Raw genomic sequence first — 22,261 nt, 5'->3', positions numbered from 1 at the left:
TACTCTAAATAATCCATGAACCAAATATTAAATACCAAAATAAATGTTTAAATGCTTTCATATGTATAAAAATAGCAACACAAGGGGCAGCCTGGGTGGCTCAGAAGTTTAGCGCTGCCTTTGGCCCAGGGCGTGATCCTGGAGTCCCGGGATTGAGTCTCACATCCGGCTCCCTGCATGGAGCCTGCTTCTCCCTCTGCCTGTGTCTCTGCCTCTCTCTCTCTCTCTCTCTTTGTCTCTGTCTCTCATGAATAAATAAATATAAAATCTTAAAAAAAGAATAGTAACACAATATATCAAGATGCTAGTAAAATAATGCTTAGATAAAAAGTTGTATCTTTAATACCTATATTAGGACAGAAAACAACACTAACCTATAATAGATTACATCTTAAGAAACAAATTGAAAATAAGACCAAACAAAGCAGAGAGCAAACTAAATCCACTATAAACAAAAACGAGTATATAACACAGGACCAAAAACAAATAGAAAAGATAAACTAATAAAGAAAACCAAAGTTGATCCTTTAGAATTACAAATGAAGTTGAAAAATCTTTAACTAAACCATTCAAGAAAACTAGGAGAAACAAATGACTAAACGCAGGAAGTAAGATAATAATAAGGAAATATTGTGAACAGCTTCATGTCAACAAATGGGATGAATCAGATGCACTGGAGAGATTCCTACAAATTACTGAAAGTCAATCAAGGAGAATTTAATTTTATGAATGGAGCTTTACCAAAGGAAAAAAAAAAGTGATTAAAAATCTTTCTTCCACAAAAATCTGAGGCCCAAATGACTTCACTGGAAAATTCTATCAAATATTTAAAGAAAAAATAATCCCAGCTCTTCTCTAATTTTTTCAGAATGTAGAAGTTGAAGGGACACTTCCCAGTTCATTCTATGAAGGCACCATAATCCTCATACCAAAACTTGACAAAGACATCACAAGAAAGACTACTGCAGACTAATATCCTTTCTAAACATACTCACCAAAATCCTCATAAAATATTAGGAAGCCAGAATCAAGGGCATATAAAAAAAGATTATGTACCATGACTACATGGGATTTACCTGTGGAATACAAGGTTAGTTAAACAACTAGAAATCAATCTATAAAATATACAATCCTAACAGAGTAAAATACAAGACAAAACACACAATCGTATCAATAGTTGGAAGAAAAAATGTTTGACAGAAGGGTCTGTTTTATAAAGGTACTAATTCCATTGATGAGGGATCCTCCCTCATGACATAATCATCACCCAAAGGCCCCACTTCCTGATACCATTGACTTAGGGGTTAGAATTTAATCTTGAAGGGAGGTAAACACTCAGACCATAGGGCCCTGGGTGAAAATATTTGCATACTAGTATGGATTGGATTATGCTCCCCCAGATTTTATATGCTAAAGGCCTTACTGCCAATACCTCAGAATATGAATTTATTGGGAAATAAGGTCCTTATGAAGATAGTCAAGTTACTGTGAGGTCATTAATGTGGAGCCTAATCCAATATGACGAAAGTCCTTATAAGATGGAGATTTGGACACAGACACACATTGAGGGAAGACGATGTGATGGGACCCAGGGAGAAAGTGGCCACTTGCAATTTAATCAGATTCTGGACAGAATTCACCTTCTTTTTCCCTTAGGAAAAAAACATCCCTGTTGACAATTTGATTTTAGACTTCTAGTCCCCAGAAGAGTGAGACAATAAATTCCTGTTGTATCAGCCACTCGTTTTGTGGTACTTGATTACAGCAGCCCTAGGAGACTAATATGCATGTCATACGTCCATAAAAGCTTCGGATATTGAATCTATAAGCGACGCTCACAAAAACTCATTCAAAAGATGATGAAGAACAAAAATAAAAAGCGAACAGGAGACTTAGTATGAAGAGGTAGGTGCTCAAGATCATTAGTTATTAGGAAAATGTAAATCAAAACTATAGTAAATTACTACCATGCACCTATTGGAATGGCTGTTTTGACAAAAGTCAGACAATACCGAGCGTAGACAGAGAGGCTGAACGTATCAAACATTTCTGGTGGAATGTAAAATAATTTAGGCACTCTGGCCACAGTTTCTTAATAAGATAAACATAAAGTTGTCATACGTCACAGCAAGTCTACTTCAGGAACCTACTGAATGAAAATACACATCCACAAAAGACTCATGCACAAATGTTAGCGGCATTATTCACAATAGTCAAGAAAGTGGAAACCACCCAAATGTCCATCAACTGGTGAAAGGATAAACAAAGTATGTTCTAGCCACAGGGTGGAATATTACTCAGCATTAAAAAGGAACAAAATGCTGACACATCGGTACACCCCCAGAAACATCTTGATAGCTTGGCTCACACTTGTGACCTTGCTTTTGACCTTCTCTTCCTGCAGGTGTTCTCTGCACAAATCCATGTCCTAACCTTGAACTCTCTGCCTCACCTTGGTGGGCCCCTCAGCTCTTCCCTGACCTAACACAGCTTCCTAGACACATTCCTGCTGCCATGAGGCCCTGCCAGGTCTCCTGGTTCTGATTTTTCAACCTGGCTGCGGGACATATTGATTGTTGTTTTTAGAGAAAGGAAGAACATCTTTGGTCTGCTAAACAGAGATGGTGATAGCATCCCTAACGGGTGACAGAGCAATGCTTCAGATTTCTGCCTCGGTATCAAATGTCTATCTAAATAAAGGTGTAGCCTCACTTTATAATTCCCTTGTGCTGGTTCCAGTCCTAGCAGAATATGTCCAGGTTTTAATTAATTGACAGTGACTCTACATTGCTGTATAGCTCTGAACGACTGACATTTAAGAGAGATGTTTTCCTCATGATATTTTATTATAATAGTCCTGTTGCCTATAAATATGGGAAAGGACAACATAATTATCATGAGGCTCTTTGCAAACAACACTAAGCCATTAATAAGACAGAAGTATGCTTACACAGTCCAATAAAATAGGCAACCCAGGTTTACGTGTTCTAACTACTTGCTACACATTACATCACACTATGATTACAGCCTAATGCAGCATGACAGCAGCCTAATTTACTGATGAGGTTTTTATCTTTTCTGGTTTTATTTATAGAAACAGATATTTGGCCATATTGATATCTGGGTTTATCAAATATTTAAGCAACATTTGGGGAACACTTACTGGTCTTATTCTCTCATATTCTACTTACATAAATACCACAAACCTTTTATTAAATATTCTTTTGATATAAAAGTTATTTTCTCTTTATATTAAAAAAAAATAAATAAATGTATAGGAGTGTACATAGAAAGACCAAAAATCAATAAGAAACCTATAGGCATCTTTCTGTGCTGTTACTGCTCTGAAAAAAAAAAAAAAAAAAGACCAAGATGGTTTTCTGCTGATTCTTCATGTGATATTTCAAATTTCCAAATATAAAGTTTAAGAGAGTGTCCAAGGGGTATTTTTCAGTTTTAGCCAAAGCAAACAGGAGGAAAAGAAAGAAAGTGTTTCTTCTGTAAGGAAAGGAGCAGCCTTCTGCAGGCAGAGGTTCTCAGTGCATATGGCACATCTTCTACAAGGACAAGATTGTCGCAGAGGCATCGGGTACTACAGCCACTAACCTAGCATTAAGCGATGGGCTTGTGATATGCCGTGGTACCCTGTGCCATTAGCTCGGGGGCACCCATGTCTAAAAGGCATGTCTCCCACCAGTGAACTTTACGACCTTGCACAAGCTATTTTTGCTACAGCCCTAAGACTGCGTGTAAGTGGAAGAAACATTACCTGTATCATAGGGTGTTCTGAGAAAATGAAGCACCTGGAGTGTGCAAGGCACTCAGTGAGATGACCTCATGTAGGCACTAAGCATTGAGAACAACAGTCCACTTATTGTGCACCTGCATAGTGGACTAGGGAAGTCAGAGCCAGAGTGTGCCATCTGGTCTGGATGCATCTTTTCTATCCAAATACATGAAAATATATTTTAAAAAAATAAACAATTGGTCGGTAAATATATTTTAGTTAGCATGGCAATTAAATATTTCCAGGTACAGAATTTTTGTAGAAAATGAGATATGGATTTCTATTGCATATGATGCCTTACTGTAGAGAGAGGTCAATTAGGGGAATTACTGATGATGAAACAGTACTTTTGTACCAGGTGTGACTCCAAGAGCTGTACTCCAGACTCAAAATAACCAGTGTTCTCATCTTGAAAACCAGTCTTCAAAGCAGGCATCATATCTCCATTTTACAGATGGGAAGAATAGGTTCAAAAGAGTTTGAAATATTGGACAGGGGATGCCTGGGTGGCTCAGGTTGAGCATCTGCCTGTGGCTCAGGGTGTGACCCCGGGGTCCTGGGATCGAGTCCCACATCAGGTTCCCCGCAGGGAGCCTGCTTCTCCCTCTGGCTGTGTCTCTGCCTCTCTCTGTGTGTCTTTAATGAATAAATAAAATTTTTAAAGAATGTTTTTAAAAAAAGAAAAAAATAAATATTGGACAGGCCACAGGTTCCAGGATCAAGATTAAAACCCAGGTCGACAAGCACTATGACTACTTCCCCGGCAGCACAGTATGGCGGGGGATGGAAGAAGCCAGTTTCCAGACACAACCTGAGCCAGGTGTTGAGGGCAAGGTCAATAGAAGTACGTCATGTGGAGCATACACTCTGGATATTACGTAGTGAGAAGGGAACATTACCTTTGTAGACTTCTTTCCCCTGTAACCCATAACCCCAATCTCATCATGACCAAAGCATCAAATAAATTGCAAGTATGAGACATTCTACAAAATATTCAGCTACTACTCCTCAAATCTGTCAAGATTATCAGAAATGGAGTCTGAAAAATTTGTGCGGCTGAAAGGAGCTGAAAAGTGGGATCACAACTAAATGCAATGTGATGTTCCAAGACAGGAAAAAGAGGACCAAGACAAAACCAGGGCAATATGAAAAAAACACGAACTCTGGTTAATAATAATGTGTTGGTATTGGCTTGTTATCTGTGACAAGGGCAGCCTACTATACGGTGGTGAGGTGTTAATAATAAGAGACAACTGAGTGTGGGGGCATAAGGGAAATCTCTGTACTATCTTCATTATTTCCAAAGAATTATAAAGCTGCTCTAAAATGAAAAAGTTCATTAAAACAAAAACTGGCCTCTTGTTGAAACAGTTTCTATTATATCCCAAGTTGGGGTTTCACTATAGCTGAGAAGTGAAATCTTTGTGTGCAAAAACAAAACAAAACAGAGCAAAAAGACAATGAATTTGCTTCTGCACAAAGACCTTCAGGTCGAGGAGCAGGAGCAGAACCCAAATTGGCCAGAAAATTCAGGGTGCTTTGTGGTACGTACCTTGCTCCATAGCCCATGTGGTGGGTCAGGGCAGCATCAGAAACCCTTCTTCATCCTCACTATCATCTCCTCAGTGTCTGACAGAGGAACTGGAACATCACAAATGATTAAAACAAGAAAATGATAGAGGCACCTGGATGGCTTGGTAGGTTAAGCAACTGATTCTTGACTTTGGCTCAGGTCATGATCTTGGGGTTGTGAGATAGAGCCCCACGTGGGGCTTGTGCTCAGCTTAAAATTCTTGAGGATTTGAAATTCTTGAGAATTGAGAATTTCAGCTTGAAATTCTCTCCCTCTTCCTCTCCCTCTCCCCTCTGCCTGAGCCCTCTCATTCTCTCTCCCAAATATTTTTTAATTGTATTTGTTTATTTATTTGAGAGAGAGAGAGAGAGAGAAAGATAGAGCAGGAGCAGAGGAAGAGGGAGAAGCAGACTGTAGACTCCCCGCTGAGCAGGGATTCCCCACTCTGGACTCGATCCCAAGACCCCTCTGGATCATGATCTTTGCCTAAGCCAGATGCTTAACCGAGCCACCCAGGTTCCCCTAAATAAATAAATCTTAAGAAAAAAAAAATAGTGAATGAATGATTGAATGAATGAGTGAACCAAAGTAACATCAACTGAACTTAGTGATTAAGACAAAATGAAACAACCATGACCAAGGGAAAAATAATCAATCCAATGAAAAGAAACCAAAGATGTTTTTTAACATAATGTTGAGAAAAACAACCAGCAGATTGATCCTTCTGTCTCTTTAGTCCCACGTTCGGGTGCCGTCGGGATCCGGGCTGTTTTCCTGACGCACCAACAACTGTGTCCTTGATGATCTCTGACTCAGTGACGCATCAGACCTCCACCGTCCATATCCTCACGCTTGCACTACTGGCCAGAAGTAAATTTCCTTTCAAAATACACTGGAATAAGAGTCTTTTCCTTGAGAATAATGTGAAGTAAAAATGTAAAAAAAAAAAAAAATACTGTTTTGAAAGCAAGAGGATGCATGGGGGGAGAGGAAATGACTGGAGATGCTCGCATTATTTTCAGGTAAGTGGGCAGAAAAGCATTTTTGTTGTGCCATTCTCTTTCTGTACAGCATTTTTCTTCTGCTTGGAATTGGCTGCCTATTACATATAAGTAAACAGAAGTATCTACAATATGCCGGAGCTATTTCCTGCTGAACAAAACAGTGCTCATTTTTTATATAAATGTTGGACTTCGTTTTCATGCTCTCTAAATTATAGTCTGCTGCAGAATTGCACACCAAGACATTTTTTTCTGAGGAAGACCCATAATACATCCAAAGCCACAAGGCAATGAAAATACTGATTCTTCAATAATTCAGACACTTGCACTGATTTAGAATAAAAATTGGGGACAATAAGGGAGAAGCACAGCCTCCCGGATTGTGTCTAATATGGCTAATGGCGTATCATCTATTTTCCTTGATATGTCATCATACAAAGGATCTGCCATTTTTTTATTTGTCTAAGCTACAGTGCAGACATTTCTAAAAATGCAGTTGTAGGATGTCCTTACCGCGAGCTCTGAACCAGATGCTCTGACCCAAGTGACGGTAGGAGGAGGGCAGGCCTCTGAGCCCATTCCCTGAGCCCTTGGTTTCTCCCGCGAGCTCCCCCAGGCCCACACCCACATCCCACCCAAGAGACACCCCCTAGCCCGAGAAGCCCCAGGCCACTTGGTGTGCCAGAGGTTCTCCAGCAGAAATGTCCTCGCAAGGGGATTTTAGGCTCTAAGTCTTCCATTTCCTTCTTACAAATTATCAAAGTGAACCCACTGTAAACACACATAAACATCCACAGATAATCATGGAAGTGCAAGCCGCTCCCACAGGCATCCCACTCACACAGAAACATAATGCTGCTTACAAGTGTTTCTAGATATTTCCTATGCTTATATTCAGAATATATATCAACGTTGACAAAAATGTAGGCAGGCATTCTACGGCTTTGGTTAACACCTCACCACAACGCGGGGGCTTCAAACAACGGGAATGTAGTCTCCTGTGTTCTGGGGGCCAGAGGTCTGGACTCAAAGTGTCAGGGTGCCCGGCTCCCTCCCAGGGCTCTAGGGGGGCTCCTTCCCTGCTGGTGGCGCCAGCTGTATCTGGGCTTGTGGCCGCATCACCCAGTTTCTGCCTCAGCCCCGTGTCTCTGTGGGGCTTAGTTCTTTCTGTGCCTTTGTTGTATAAGGACACCCGTCCCTGCACTGAGGGCTCATCCCAAATCCGGGATGGCCTCATCTCAAGAAATGTAAATGATTCACATCTACAAAGGCTCAGATTTCTATAGAAGGTCACACTGGCAGGTTCTGGGGGATTAGGACACAGACTTATCTTTTTGGGAAGGACAGTTCACCTAACCATAAGGCATATGTGTGACTCTATGCGCACACACACACACACACACACACACAGGTACTGTGTGGGATATTCTAAAGAGGGTGTAGTGCAGGGTCTTACAAAGGTCTGGGTGGGAAATAAGAAAGCCAGAAGGGTTCGTGCGGCTCCTATGGCTGATATCAGCCCCCAACCAAGAGCAGGAGAGGGGCTCAGAGAGCAGGGAGGGCGGTCAGGGAGACGGCCCCTCGGTCCTAGAGCAGAAGCCACAAGCTCCCTGACATCCCTGCTCCTGCCCTCTCACCTCCAGCAGGATACCCCCATCTACCAAACCCAACTGGCAGGGGAGAAGGGCGTCCCGTGTATGTGCTCAGGTTGGCCTCTCAGGCCCAAGCACAGAGCAGAGCAAGGGAGAGGGTGGGTCCAGACACACGAGCAGAGCATTTCTTGCTCATATGGGACCACTCAGCGAAGAAACTACACAGACACAGTCATAGGTCCTTTTCCTTCCAGCACAAATGGGAATATCCTACAAACACTGGTGCAAATGCACACATTCAGTCAAGACTGAGCTGGGGGTAGTTCTTAAAAAACACACTGTTTTTCTCATGAGTTTTCACCCAATCTCTTGAAGAGATACGGGATAGTTTTTCGGAGCTATCATATGCTAATAGGCATTTAGCTTATTCCCACTGTTTCTCAATTACAATAAATCTGCAGTGAATATCTTTGGATGTGTATCATGAATGCAAATTCCCCAGACAAGTTCTAAGAACTCAGCTTCTCGGTAAAAGGCCTTGTGTATGTCCCAGTGAAGAGCCATTTCCAAACCGACTTTTGCAGATGTTGTGACAGTCCCTACAGCTGCCTGTAGTGTACAAAAGTGCTTCTCCCTCCAATGTGCTTGTGAGCACTGGGAGCCAGAAAGCTCTAAAAATATTATCTGAAAGCTATTCTCTAATTCAGCAGATTCTTTCCTTCCTGCGGGATGTGCTGTCGTGTGGGAAAAGAGCCAGAGAGAAGAACGAGACTCCTAGGATCTGTTGGACGTTGGCTCAGGCCTCAGCTGGTAACACCCACTCGCTGTGTGACCACGGCCACTTACCTTACCTCTCTGAGCTTCCTTTTTCTATAGACAAAGTGGGAAATGGAAAAATCTGCCTCAACTTACCTCCCAGATGGGGGGAAACATGAAATTATGTATATGAAAACAACGCAAAGGTATTCCTCATGATCGTACAAAATACTCACCATTCTGATGATCTCTAAAATACAGCGTCAGCTCTCCTCGCCTGAAAAATGATTGCCATCAGGGGACTTTCCATTTATTTCTTCCTAATAATTATTGAATCCATATTTCTTTATATTAAATTTTTGGTTTAAAAATTGAATCAAAACCTAAAAATACTCACAATAATTAATAATCCCAGGTGAAAAATTACGAATATATAAGAACTACTCTGCTTTTGAATCAAATGCATTTTCCCCAAGGTATAATTTTTAAAGAATTATTTAACTGTGTAAGGCTCATCAGAAGCATATTTAAATTCACAGTAGAAATAGAAAGCTCATATAATGTTTCTTATCCAGCCAGGACCAAATTTTTTTTGTCCGTAAAGCAATGTAGCTAGAGAGGAGCCTTCAAGTCTTAGGGGCCTCATCTGTAAAATGGGTTAATGATGGTTACCCTCCTACCCTGTAACACAGTCCTAAATCCTCTGGGGAGTCTCCGTACTAATTTACTGCCAGGATGAAATAAAAACCATACAGTCGAGTGTAGGACTTTTGTGCTTCCCTGCCCTGCAGAGAGCAGTATCTGATGCCGAGTGCTCAGAGATTCGACAGCGGGGTAGCTATGGGAGATTTTACTAGGACTTTCCCAGGGACAACGGGGAGCCCTGCTGCTTAGATTAGCAACTGCCTTGCACGCAGGCAAGCTCCTCTGAGCTTCCTGCCTTCCAGAAGTTCTGTCTGTCAGGAGAGATTGGCACAGACAGGACATAGGTTAGCAAAGTGGGGAGGCTAGTTATTTCTTCTAGAAGCCCAGCCACGGGAGACCAAGGAAGGCAAGGGTTTGAGCTTTCTGTTATTAAGGTTATTTAGAGCTACTATCTTATTCAAACAGCACTCAACAACATTTCAGATGATCAAATGTTTCTAAATGACTCAGAATTTGTTTAAAAGGTTGGAAATTTTAGGGGCACTGGCTGGCTGAGTCAGTGGAGCTTGCGATGCTTGATCTTGGGGTTGTGAGTTTGAGCCCCCCATTGAGTGTAGAGATTACTTAAATTCTTTTTTTTAAATATTTTATTTATTTATTCATGAAAAACAGAGAGAGAGAGAGAGAGAGAGAGAGGCAGAGACACAGGCAGAGGGAGAAGCAGGCTCCCTGCTGGGAGCCCAATGTGGGACTTGATCCCAAGAGTTATGCCGGGGTTATGCCCTGAGCCCAAGGCAGATGCTCAACCACTGATCCACCCAGGTGTTCCTAAAAATAAATTATTAAAAAAAAAAAGTTTGGACCTTTTAGCTCCTGAATTTTGGATTATAGATTTCATGTTTATTTTCCCTAAAATTAACTGTGGGGATAGCATCCTGTTATGTAAACAAAGATTGAAGATAATATTACGATTTACTCTAAATTGCAGGGTAGAAATTAAATACAAGATCACAGTGAATATGCGGTCTCATGAATACATCAGTTAAGAAAAATGGCAGGTGGGTCTGGCTATATTCTGTTCTGGTTTCTTTGAGTTTTGCTAGTAAAAGACAATGATTGATTATTCCTTACATATTTGGTTAAATTGCTATATAGTGTACGTAGTATATTCTATCACCAAATAATACATCTTAAACAGTTGTAATTCTGTAGAGGAGGCCAAAAGTGGGCCTCCCTAGTGTTAGAATTTTTTGTTGTCTACATAGAAAATATTTTTAAATTTTTGCTTTAAAGCACTAAATATTTATTTATTTATTTATTTATTTATTTATTTATTTATTTATTTATTTAATTTGCTTGAATCTCTCCCATGAATAAAAAGGTCTCACTTCCCTGAATCATACTGTCCATCTATTTTCTGAGAATTCGAATGTATCAAATACACTCAACACTGAAGCCTGAATGAACGACTTGAGTCTCCCTCTGTCCAATTCTGACGTCACCTCCACACTATCTGAGGGTCACCTTCAGTTCCTATTTGACAATGTGCATTTGATAAACCTTCTTGGGGAAAGGAAATTTCTGGTGGCAGAGAGCTGAGTGAACCCTCCATGATCCTCTCAGTAACGCTGGGAGTTGTCAAGGTGGGTCACCAGTCTCAGCCATCTGGTTGGAGGACCAAGCCAGACCTCACAGGACTGGGGGCCATAGGCCTTGTAGACAGCAGGATGGCCCGGATATCGCATGATTCTGGTAATACATGGTTGATCATTAGGAAGCTTGGCTGTCTATTGGAGGATTCAGCAGGCAAGGGCGAGTGGGCTCATCTGAAGGCCCCATGTGCCTTTGCCCTGCATACAGCCCTGGGTTTTAAGAATTCTTGCCATTTTCAGGACAAGGATTTCTGCTGAGTGGGCCTTTGTTGGTTCCAAGTGACATTGGTTCGAAGTCTAGCTGTCCACCTGGCCACCTGGGTTAGGACTAGAACCAGGACACAGGTTAGCAACACGCATCCACCAGGATGAGCTGATGCACAGTTTACATGAACTTCTGTAGAGCATCTCCATGAACAGCATAGCATGGCCATCCTGCATCACGATAAGGCTGGGCCCTTACGTCAAGTTAAAAGTTAAAAGCTAATCTATTACTTTGTAAGTTTTGAGACAATTTTCATTGAACTTTTCAAAATATCATAATATTTTATTGTAAAATATTACTTCCTTAGAGCACAGGCATTCTCTCTCTGTCTCTCTCTCCCTCTTTCTCTCTCACACACACTCATGGCTTTCACATCTTTAAAATAAAGTCTCACACAATATATTTGACTAACTGATGTTATAATTCGGAACCCATGTTCTGAATGTCATGAGGTTTGGGATACAGGCAACACTGACAGGGGAACCACCAAATAAAAACTTGGACAGTGGCCTCAGGCCCCTGGTGTCCAAGTCAGTTAAAAATGCCACCAATGGTCACCTTCTCTTCCTCAGAGCTCCTGGGGCCATCCTCACTACCCTGCCCCAGACCCCGCTGATGTTCAGCAGGAAGGCAAGAATGTGGAGCATCACTTCTCTCCTCTCATTCACAAACATGCATCTCAGCTCAACCGTCATTAAGCTTTGATTACTCAGAGGCCCGGCCTTCAGAGAGGCATCTTCTACCCTCCACAAAGAGGGAAGAAACCCATGAGAATGAGAATTAGCACTCATAATGACCCTTTACCTAGGATTTATTTATTATTTCTAATGTAAGAATGGGATCCCATTCAGAGCCCCTTCCCAAAGAGACCTGCTGTTGACTCACTTCACATTTTAAACATAGCACAGAATGTTGTTTTTCCAACTGATGCCACAGAGTAAGACAGCTGTGGTTACCAGGGGCCCTTATGAATGATTGGGTCAAGGACAGAGTTGAAGGGATAAATGAGGGATGTGAATAAATCAGTCAGAAGGGAAGGAAGGTGGAGTGAGATGTTGTCCCCACCCAGAGCACAGCCCATCCACCTGGGGCAACTGTCTATAAACTGCATGCTTTATTGTGTTAAGGACAGAAAAACACATCAGACATGGGAAAGAATCTTACTGGCTTTGCAAGGCCCCACACACTTCGGCATTGACCATGGAGGGAAATTCTCATTTTAAATTTCAGACACACCTAACCTCAAGGTCTGGTGAGCCGGACTTACTCCATAATTATCACAAGCCTGGTCTTCAACTCAATGTTGGGTTAGAGGAGATGCCTGTGCGTCTCAGCCTTTCAGGATGCTGGTAGGGTCATGGTTTCAAGGGTAATCTGGACTTAACTGTTTCTCCTTTGTGCTTCATCTTTCAGACCGAGCCTAGAGAGAGCTCTGGGCCTTAGAAAAGAGAACGAACTTGGGTGATGTGTTAAATGTCCTTGAGCCACTGACATTCTCACTCTTGTTTTTCTGTACAGCTGATTGAATGGGTAATACTTCTGTTGGTCAGATTCCCGGGAACTTAAAAAAAAATTGGTCAACTTTCTGGACCCCTCATGAACAAGGCCTCTTTTGAAATAATTTATATCTGTTATGAACTTGTAAATTATTCATCTTTTGATTAATATGCTAATTAAGGATTTGCTGTTAAAAAGGTATAAATATCTTTCATTGCCTAAAGTAATTAGAATAAGTAATTACTTAAACATTATGATTCTGGTGTTTAATTACTACCAGAGGAAAAAAGGGAAGATACAAAAATACACTGGATACAGTTTCAACTGTTGAACCAAATGACAACATTTTATGTTGTTTATATAAATATATGCATATGCTTTGGAAGACTTGGATACTTGTTTGCTCCAGCAGACATCGTCCCAGTGTCTGCTTCATTGATGATCCAGAATAGTGGTTTTGCTATCCTCAGGCCTCTTTAGAAAAAGAAAGAAAGCAAACTAAAGAAAAGAGAAGAAAATAATAGAAAAGGAAAAAAATATAAGTACTTATCATGTAACTGTGTGTATTTTATTTTAACTCTTAATGATCAATTTTTAAGTGGCTATTATTACTAGATACGATGCAAAGTGCTATTGATGATAAGTTGAATAAAGCTTTAGAGTGTCCTGTACCATTTGCAAACTATTCTGAGGCATTATAGAGATCACTGGCATCTAGAATCTTGCCCATCCCTTTAGATAATCATTTCCAAAGTTCAGATCATGTTTATTAAAAACAAAAACAAAACTGGTTCATATAATACATGTACACTTCTTCTTAAAATAAATACATGTACTATTATTAGGAGCTAATATTTTGAAATTAATTTTTAAGGACCTAAGCCTGGACTTTTCTATATATGCAGTTTGATGGATACATAGTAAAATTTCTTTTTTTTTATAAATTTATTCTTTATTGGTGTTCAATTTGTCAACATACAGAATAACACCCAGTGCTCATCCCGTCAAGTGCCCCCCTCAGTGCCCGTCACCCAGTCACCCCCACCCCTCGCCCACCTCCCCTTCCCCCACCCCTAATTCGTTTCCCAGAGTTAGGAGTCTTTCATGTTCTCTCTCCCTTTCTGATATTTCCCACTCATTTTTCTCCTTTCCCCTTTATTCCCTTTCACTATTATTTATATTCCCCTAATGAATGAGACCATATAATGTTTGTCCTTCTCCGATTGACTTACTTCACTCAGCATCATACCCTCCAGGTCCATCCACATCGAAGCAAATAGTGGGTATTTGTCGTTTCTAATGGCTGAGGAATATTCCATTTTTTATATAGACCACAGCTTCTCTATCCATCATCTTTTCGATGGACACCGAGGCTCCTTCCACAGTTTGGCTATTGTGGACATTGCTGCTAGAAACATCGGGGTGCAGGTGTCCCGGCATTTCATTGCATCTTTATCTTTGGGGTAAATCCCCAGCAGTGCGGGGATGTGAACTGGTGCAGCCACTCTAGAAAAATGTGTGGAGGTTCCTTATAGTAAAATTTCAAGACCCATGTGTTTGTGTGTAACATCTTTCAACCTGTGGATCTGAATCACTTAGTGATTTGTCTTCATTTGACTTAGATTCTGTTGAACCAAATGACAAGTAAGATTAACTTACTTTCCAGGTTTTACTTACTCATTCATCCATCCACCAATACATTGTATGCATATTTATTTACAAGTTAGATACATAGGCAAGAAAGGATTCATTTAGGGTGCTATATAAAATGAGTAATTGTGGCTATACGTCTATAATTAAAAAATCACATTGATCATTATTGTTTTTAGGTTGTACAGTGTGACCACAACTGGACTTGAATGGGAAGTAGAAGGGAGGTGAGCTCTGCTGTGTTCTTCTTGAGGACATAGTGTAATCTTTAATCCACACATCCTTATAAACATTTTGAACAACTTGTGCCTTTCTCAGTGTGTTGCTTAATTAACACAAAATAATATAATGTGTAAATCTTATTAACAGAGCACTCTTTGATGTGTACCAGTGGGACAGCAGGCAAACTTTCCATCCTGTGTGTCATAGAACCCCATCCTTGCTGGGCACTTGCTTCTGGATGAAAGCACCAGTCTCAGAAGTAAATTGAATACTAATGACTGATGAGGGTTGTTTTTTAATATTAGATAAAAATTCATAGAATGGCCAAGTTAATATCTTCTTCTTCCTGCATGTCCTAGAAGTGGGTGAATGTACATTTACAAACACACCATTCAAGTTCGGCGAATATGCTACTTTCTTCCATTAAGATGCTCCTGATCCTGCCAGCCTGAAATCATTCCTTCTATAGAGCCTCATGGCCTTTTACTCTGTCTCATTCATGACACCATTTTATCTGTCTGTAATAGTAGCTAGTATGTAAAAACTGTTGATCCTAAGTAGTCACTCCATATCCTCTATGATCTGGTGACTGCTAAGCTCAGGAACTCCTCCAATTCATTTAAGTGGTAAACTACCCAACTGCAGACGGTAAACCAGGGAAGTTCTTAGCAGATGCCAATGAAAGAGTGACTGGATCTTCCAGTGACTATGAAGGCAACCTGGGACAGCCAGTTTGAGATGCCATGTTGCAGGATGTGACTAAGACCAGGAACAAAAGCGGAGAATTGTGGTTTATGGGGCTGAGGAACCCCTGAGCCTGGATTCACAAGTTTTATCCAGGACTCTGAGTAGCTGTTAGTTGGTAAATAATTCTTTCTCATGTATCTTTTTGGCTTACCGATAAAGGCATCTTTCAATTCAAGTGAGAAATTGTAAACCATGTTTAGGGGAAGGGGAAGTCATCTTTCTGGATCAAGATAGAAAAATATGATTGAGTACCTTGAATAAGATTTCTCTCGTTGTATATTTGACTTTAGAAGAGCACACAGTGGCCTTAGAAACCTGACATACCAAAATTCGATCCCTGACCTGTCGTCGTTGGGTGGAATTCATTAAATCACTCCTTCTGGGTCTGTTTCCTCCTCCATGAAATAGGACCAGACATGTCATGATTAACAGGCATGGTTGTAAGCATTGTCTGGAATGATGAGTTTGAGGATCCAGTACATCATAATTGCTTATAATTGCTGTTTTTTTTTTTTCTGGCCTTCAAGTCTTCAAATTCTCATGTAAAATCAAATACAAAAGATCTTTGACTTAGATCTTCAGGCAAGAACCAGACAATCTATTTCCAAAATTATTCCATTAAGGAAAAAGTAATTTCAAAAAAATCTATTTATTTATTTCTTTGAGAGAGAGTGTGTGTGTGAGCAAGGGGAGGGGGCAGAGGGAGAGGGAGAGTCTCAAGTACACACCCCACTGAGTGTCAAACCCAATGCAGGGCTCCACCTCACGACCCTGAGATCATGACCTGAGCCTAAATCAAGAGTCAGACACTCCATGAACTGAGCCACCCAGGCACCCCAAGGAAAAAAATCATTTTTAAACAACGCTGTCAAGTTAGTCTAAAAAAGTGATTCAGGAGATTTGTGCATATGGTTTTTTTCTACCATGGAAATAACTCATGAATTGCAGAGGGAGAAAATCCCCAAGGCAGTTGCTAGGGAAAGATGCAAAAGAAAAGCAGACAAGTGGCACACACTTAAAAAGATGTTTTCTTGAGGCTTGTTGCCTCCCATAATATTGTTGGCAAAATATTACTGTAAGACTCTTGTGAATTTCTGTATTTTTAAAAGCAAAGCTTGTCAAGTGATTCATGACCTAAAATATAGAGATTGATGGCCAAAGAATCGGGAACAATCTTAGTAGGTAAAGAGGGACAGACAAGACACACACAGACTTTGCCCTCTAAGCCACTGTGGCAACAGTGGTCATTTACACAGCAATACCGAGCAACACAATTTCTTGTCTGTCTTGCATTGACCTCATTTACTCAAGAATAGACACTGCCTATTGAACGGATGCTCTCCAAAACTTGAATTTCAAAGGGAAAACAATGTAAAAGATTACATGAAAAATTCAGATGGAGAAAATTAGTTGCTCTAATACGTGTCTACTGACAGAAAAGGGGGTGGGACATGAAATAGGCATTTCTCATCTAATTTGGCTCATCTATATCCTTGGTGCCCTGGGCCATTAACATCCACATCCCCTGAGAGTTTGTGAGAGACACAAATTCTCAGACGCCACCTAAAACTGACTGGATTGGGAAATCTTGGAGCTGGAGTCCAGTAATCTGTTGTAACAAGCCCTCTGGGTGATTCTGATGCTGGAGGCCCAGATCTCTGCCCCTGACACACAGTTTTCACATCACACTCTGCAGGTTTGGGGGATACCTGTAGACCACAGCTGGACCTGTGATTGTGTCTCTAACACCCTGTCTTGCTGCATGTTTGTAATGTTGCATTTCAATATATATTGCCCGGTAGATGGACAGACAAAATGTAGATATGGGCATGAGATCCAGAGAGTTCCAAACCTGTGTCCCAGCTTCAGATTAGTTACCTATCTCAGAAAACAGAAGCACGCTTGAGCCGCCATGGTGAAAACAGGCTTGGGTACTGGTGGAACATGATCCTAGTCAAGGCTGGTCTCTTTCTCCTCCCCTCTGCCTTGCCATCCCCCACACCTCCCTCCCTCCAGCCAACACCCCTCCAAGCTGATGGTTGTCTGGGCAATGCATGCTGGACAAGGATGCAGACTCAAAAAGCTCTCAGAGGAGGTATCTGACAATCACCAATCCATTTATTTTGATGATGAGGAGTCTCAGGTTCAGAGCCATGTTCTTCTGACTCGGCTGGGTCTCTGCTCTGTTTGGTGATGCTGGGCGACCAGGCCATCACCCAGGCAGCACTAAGCAAAGCAGTGCACTGACTGCCGCTCACTCTGTGTTTGGACTCTTGGTAACAGTGGACGGTGAAGCTAAGTCAACACAGGTGAGAACGTAATCTTGTTCTCAGACTCCAGGCTGTTCGATCTTCATTTATAATGACTGACACGTTTCTATATCTTTAAGGGGATGAATTCTCTAAGTAACTCTTTCTAAAAACAAACAAAATATATTTACACTGCTATTCAGTAGAGTAATTGCATTAAGAATATTAGTCCATCTGCACCACAAAAAGTTCGTCAATGCAAAATCTTCACTGCCCTCCCCAAAAATGTAAAAGATGGAAATAATTCTTCTTCACCAAACTCGATGAACCGAGTAGAAAAGCTCAGTTATTTTTTTTCATCCCCAGAGATGTGGATAACATGTGACATATAATAGATGCTCATCCAATTTTTTAAATATATTTTTATTGGAGATTGATTTGCCAACATATTGTATAACACCCAGTGCTCATCCCATCAAGTGCCCCCCTCAGTGCCCATCACCCAGTCACCCCATTCCCCCGCCCACCTCCCCTTCCACTACCCCTTGTTCGTTTTCCAGAGTTAGGAGGCTCTCATGTTGTACCCTCTCTGATTTTTCCCACTCATTTTCTTTCCTTTCCCCTATAATCCCTTTCACTATCACCCAATTTTTAATCGGATAATTGAATAACAACGCAGAGCAAAGCAGCTACTTTTCAAATTCAATCTCAATGTCTAAGCACACATCCACTCAGAGCTTCTTATCACATCACCACCTGAGACAGAGGTATCATCTGATTCAATGACTTTCTATTGAGCATCTACTATATACTCAACATAGACTTCTAAACAACTAAATGTCAGTGTGTGGTGATAAAGGTGACAAAAACAGTGTTTGCAAGGCACTGAAACAATTCAGGTGGCAAGATTTATTTTTTTTCCAGAGGATAAAGACATTCTTCCACCTGCAAATGAAACCAAAACTTGGTTTCGAGGGGTGTGTGTGCGTGGAGAAGGTCGCCAGGCAGAGCCGTTCTAGGAGCTCAGAAGGGCATGCACATGGCTCAGAGGCACACTCAAGCAGGGGCCTTACACACATCCCACCGTGTTCCTTGAATGAACAATGGTAGTCCCATTTCTGGAATCCAATGTGACAGGTACAGTTTTCATCACACCTCCACGGACAGTGCTACATGGGTCCAAGACTCATTTCACCCCGAGGTATCTTCCCAGTGTTTCCTCGATGCTGCATTCAGATGCCCTCCAAGAAGCCAACTCCTGAGTGAACCAGTCGAGCCCTTACGAGTACACACACCACTCTTTAAACAAATGGAGTTATTTCCAGTAACTGCCTGATGTCCCCTCCCGCCCAGCGCCGTGTGGTCTTTTCCACAATCACATTAAATACACTAGTCTGGGAACACCTTCTGCTGTAGCTGCTATAATAGGTTAGGAGGTGAGCTTCTCATGTCTGTGCCCAGGCCCGCAAGGTTTTATGTCAAAATCAAGGTCACATTGTTAGCTTGTGGTGATGCCTGGTTTGGTGAGGAAATGAGCAGAGGTGAAGCAGACCACAAGGCACATGGTGGGGAGACCTGAAGACAGAGCCTCATCTGATGGGCATGGAACATCCCCTGAAGAACAGCCCGGGATCGTGGCGACAAAATGTCCTTGTGGAAACACGTGGTCTCACGACGAGTGTGCACTCAGACCAAGGGGAAGGGAAAACTTCCAATTTCATTGGCCTGTTATTGGAGACAGCAGACCTGCAGTGGCTTTAGTAGACTTAGAGTTTGGAGAGACATCTTACGGTGCCCCTCAGCATGCCTTTCCCAGGAGGAACTGCTCAAAAACCAGCTTCTGTAGTCGGATACGTCATAGACTGCTGTGTCAGTGGATTGAATGGCATCCTTCTGACGATGACTTGTAACAAGTGGCTAAGCCTTACCATTTATTACGCACTTTCTTTGCCCCCAACGATATACCGAGGAGATGCCTGTATCTCTTCTATGGAAGCCCCTCCAAGGTACAGACCACTTTTCCTATTTCTGTGGGAGCATAGGGAACATAGGGGTCTCGTTTTGCTTTTTGATACCCTGGTGAATAAGTGCAAGAAGCATGATTCACACTCAGCTGATTTGGAAGCTCAGATGCCTTCCTCTTCCGCCCATCCCTGCCTTCTAGTGTGTCCCCTATCGGGCCTCTCCACCACCTCTCTCCTCACCCCTCATCTGCTCCTGTGCACCAGTCTTGGCACCTGTGTCCCCTCACCCCTCTGAGCCCCCAGGTTCTCATTGTAGAAAGTGGGACCCTAGTTCTAATTGCACAGGGCCGCTCTGAAGGTTAAATGCATTAGCGCCTGGGGAGTGCCCAGGGCGTGCAAATGTGATTTCTCCTCCCTTTCGTGATGTGCTTTTTTGCTGCCAAAACCTGCTCCGAGGGATGTCTTGCTCATTATGCTTATTGTTGCTGTTTTTTATTCTATTGTTCAGGTGCTTATGATTATCGAGGGAACACCACCTTCTCGGTGGTGACACACTAGGTCCTGGCCTAGAAAGATGAAGGGGGAGCAGCCTGTGACCTCGGGTCCTTCCTAAAGTGACTTCACATGAAGTCTTCTGTGTGCTGAGGTCTATCAGGTCACAGAGGCGGCAATTAATTTGCAGACACACACACACACACACACACACACACACACACACAATTTGCAGGCACGTCCTGGAGAGTGTGGTCTTCCTTGGTGCACCTTCCTTTTCCTCTTGATTACCTTACACTATTATTTATTTAGTGCATGAGCCTAATAAATGTTGGGGAGATAAAGCCACTGGGGGCTTCTCATTCATCAAGGATTCTCTTCTGCGTCGTGTATTTTAAAATATATTTTTGGTTTCTAAAGTCTGCAAAGATAGAAACAAAGTCGGATCTGCTATTTCAAGCGAGCAAAAAATAAATAATAATAATAACTATTTCTCCATTCCTTGCTGGCTACATTCATTTATAGCTTCCACCCGTTTGCAGACAACACGATGGTTAAGGCTTCTAAGGCATGAGTCTGGGCTGCACAGAGCTGCTGATGCTGGAAAAACGAGGTCTCCCTCAAATGGACCTCTTCCATTTATCCTTCCCTTGATTCTGTCCACATGCGACTGCGGTTTCGTCTCCTGCGTGTCGTCAAATCTCGTGCTTTCATTCCCGCCACCGGAGATGAAGCGCAGTGCGAGGCCTTTGCCCCCGCAAGCACCCACCGTGACAAACGCCAGCCCTGAGGCCACTGGGCTCCCCCGCAGCCCAGCGCCCTCCAGATGTTCATCATCCGGCCCCGGCCCGGTTTGTAGCGGCTCCTCTGTCTGCCCTTGAGAGAAAGATCACAGAGGGGGAGATAACAGAGTCGATTTTTCTGGAGTAAAAGCTCTCAAAAGTAAACATTCGGAAACACTGTATGTAGGCGTCTATTTTTCTTTAACCTAAGACTGCAAACAGGCGCACATTTCTTGGGGAGTCTCGATAGCACAAGCGTGGTTTGCAGAGTAGAAAGGATTTTTCATGTTACCATGGGGACACCTGAGTATGAAAAAATATAACCTTTCCCTCCCCCTTAGCTCTTAAGATAAGTGCAGAGCTTGAAGCCTTTCATCTGAGGCCATTTATTTATTTTTATAAAAAATAAGTGCCACCTTCCTCATTTCTGTTCTTTAGGACTCTGTGGAAGGCGGTCTCCCTGCCGAGGGAGGAATGCAGACCCTCCCCTGCCTGCAGACCCTTCCCTGCCTCCCTGCACCCTCACTGACCTCAGGCCCAGCCCGGGAGCCTGGCTTGTGCGGCAGAGGGGCAGGGAGCGAGGGCGGCCTGCCAGGGATGAGGACCCTGGCGGACAGGCCTGCCCCCAACCCCTGACCCCCACTGCTTCTGAGAAGGGTCACTAACTCGGCCTTCCTTACAACTGGCCAGATGCTCATTAAGAGCCAGACATTCGCATCGATGAACGCGAGTTCTGATCAGTGACGTGGCCCATGAACCAGCACACACCTCGGCGGATGGTGCACCCAGCCTGGCTTCTGAGTCTAAGAATCCGACTGTCTAGAAGATTCACTCCCTTGAAAAGGAGGAAATGTTGCCCCACACACACACACTCCCCGTCCCCAGGAGAAAAGAGGGCTGTTCCTAGCCTGGGAATGTCTTAGCAGGTGTGCTGAAGAGCGTCCCTGCGTCCTGGGGGAGTCCAGGCCACACCAGCCCCTCTGATGCCACATGGAGCTGGAGCGCCTGAGGTAAGTTGGCCGCTTGCTCAGGAAATAGCCCGTTGCAGCACAAAGCTGGTCTTGACGTACAGATGCCTTTAATGAGATGAATCTGCAGTTAGGACTGAGACCTGAGGGATGCCATGCTTGAAGCTACATTGAAAAACAGGTGGGGAGAGTCCCACCTGAAGAGGAGATGGGATGGTGGCGCGTCCTCCCGAAGCCATGGCTCCCACGCTAGGAGTGAGAAAAAGCTTACAAAGACAGAATTTGGGGCCCACCGACAGGAGAAGGAACACACAACCTGGCCTTCCTTTTTGTTGTTGTTGTTGTTGTTGTTAATTTATTTTTTATTGGTGTTCAATTTGCCAACATATAGAATAACACCCAGTGCTCATCCCATCAAG

Source organism: Canis lupus, chromosome 17 (genome assembly GCF_011100685.1).
Source record: "Canis lupus familiaris isolate Mischka breed German Shepherd chromosome 17, alternate assembly UU_Cfam_GSD_1.0, whole genome shotgun sequence".
NCBI classification, from domain to species: domain Eukaryota; kingdom Metazoa; phylum Chordata; class Mammalia; order Carnivora; family Canidae; genus Canis; species Canis lupus.
The sequence above is the reverse complement of the archived record's forward strand: the minus strand, read 5'-3'. Positions refer to the sequence as shown.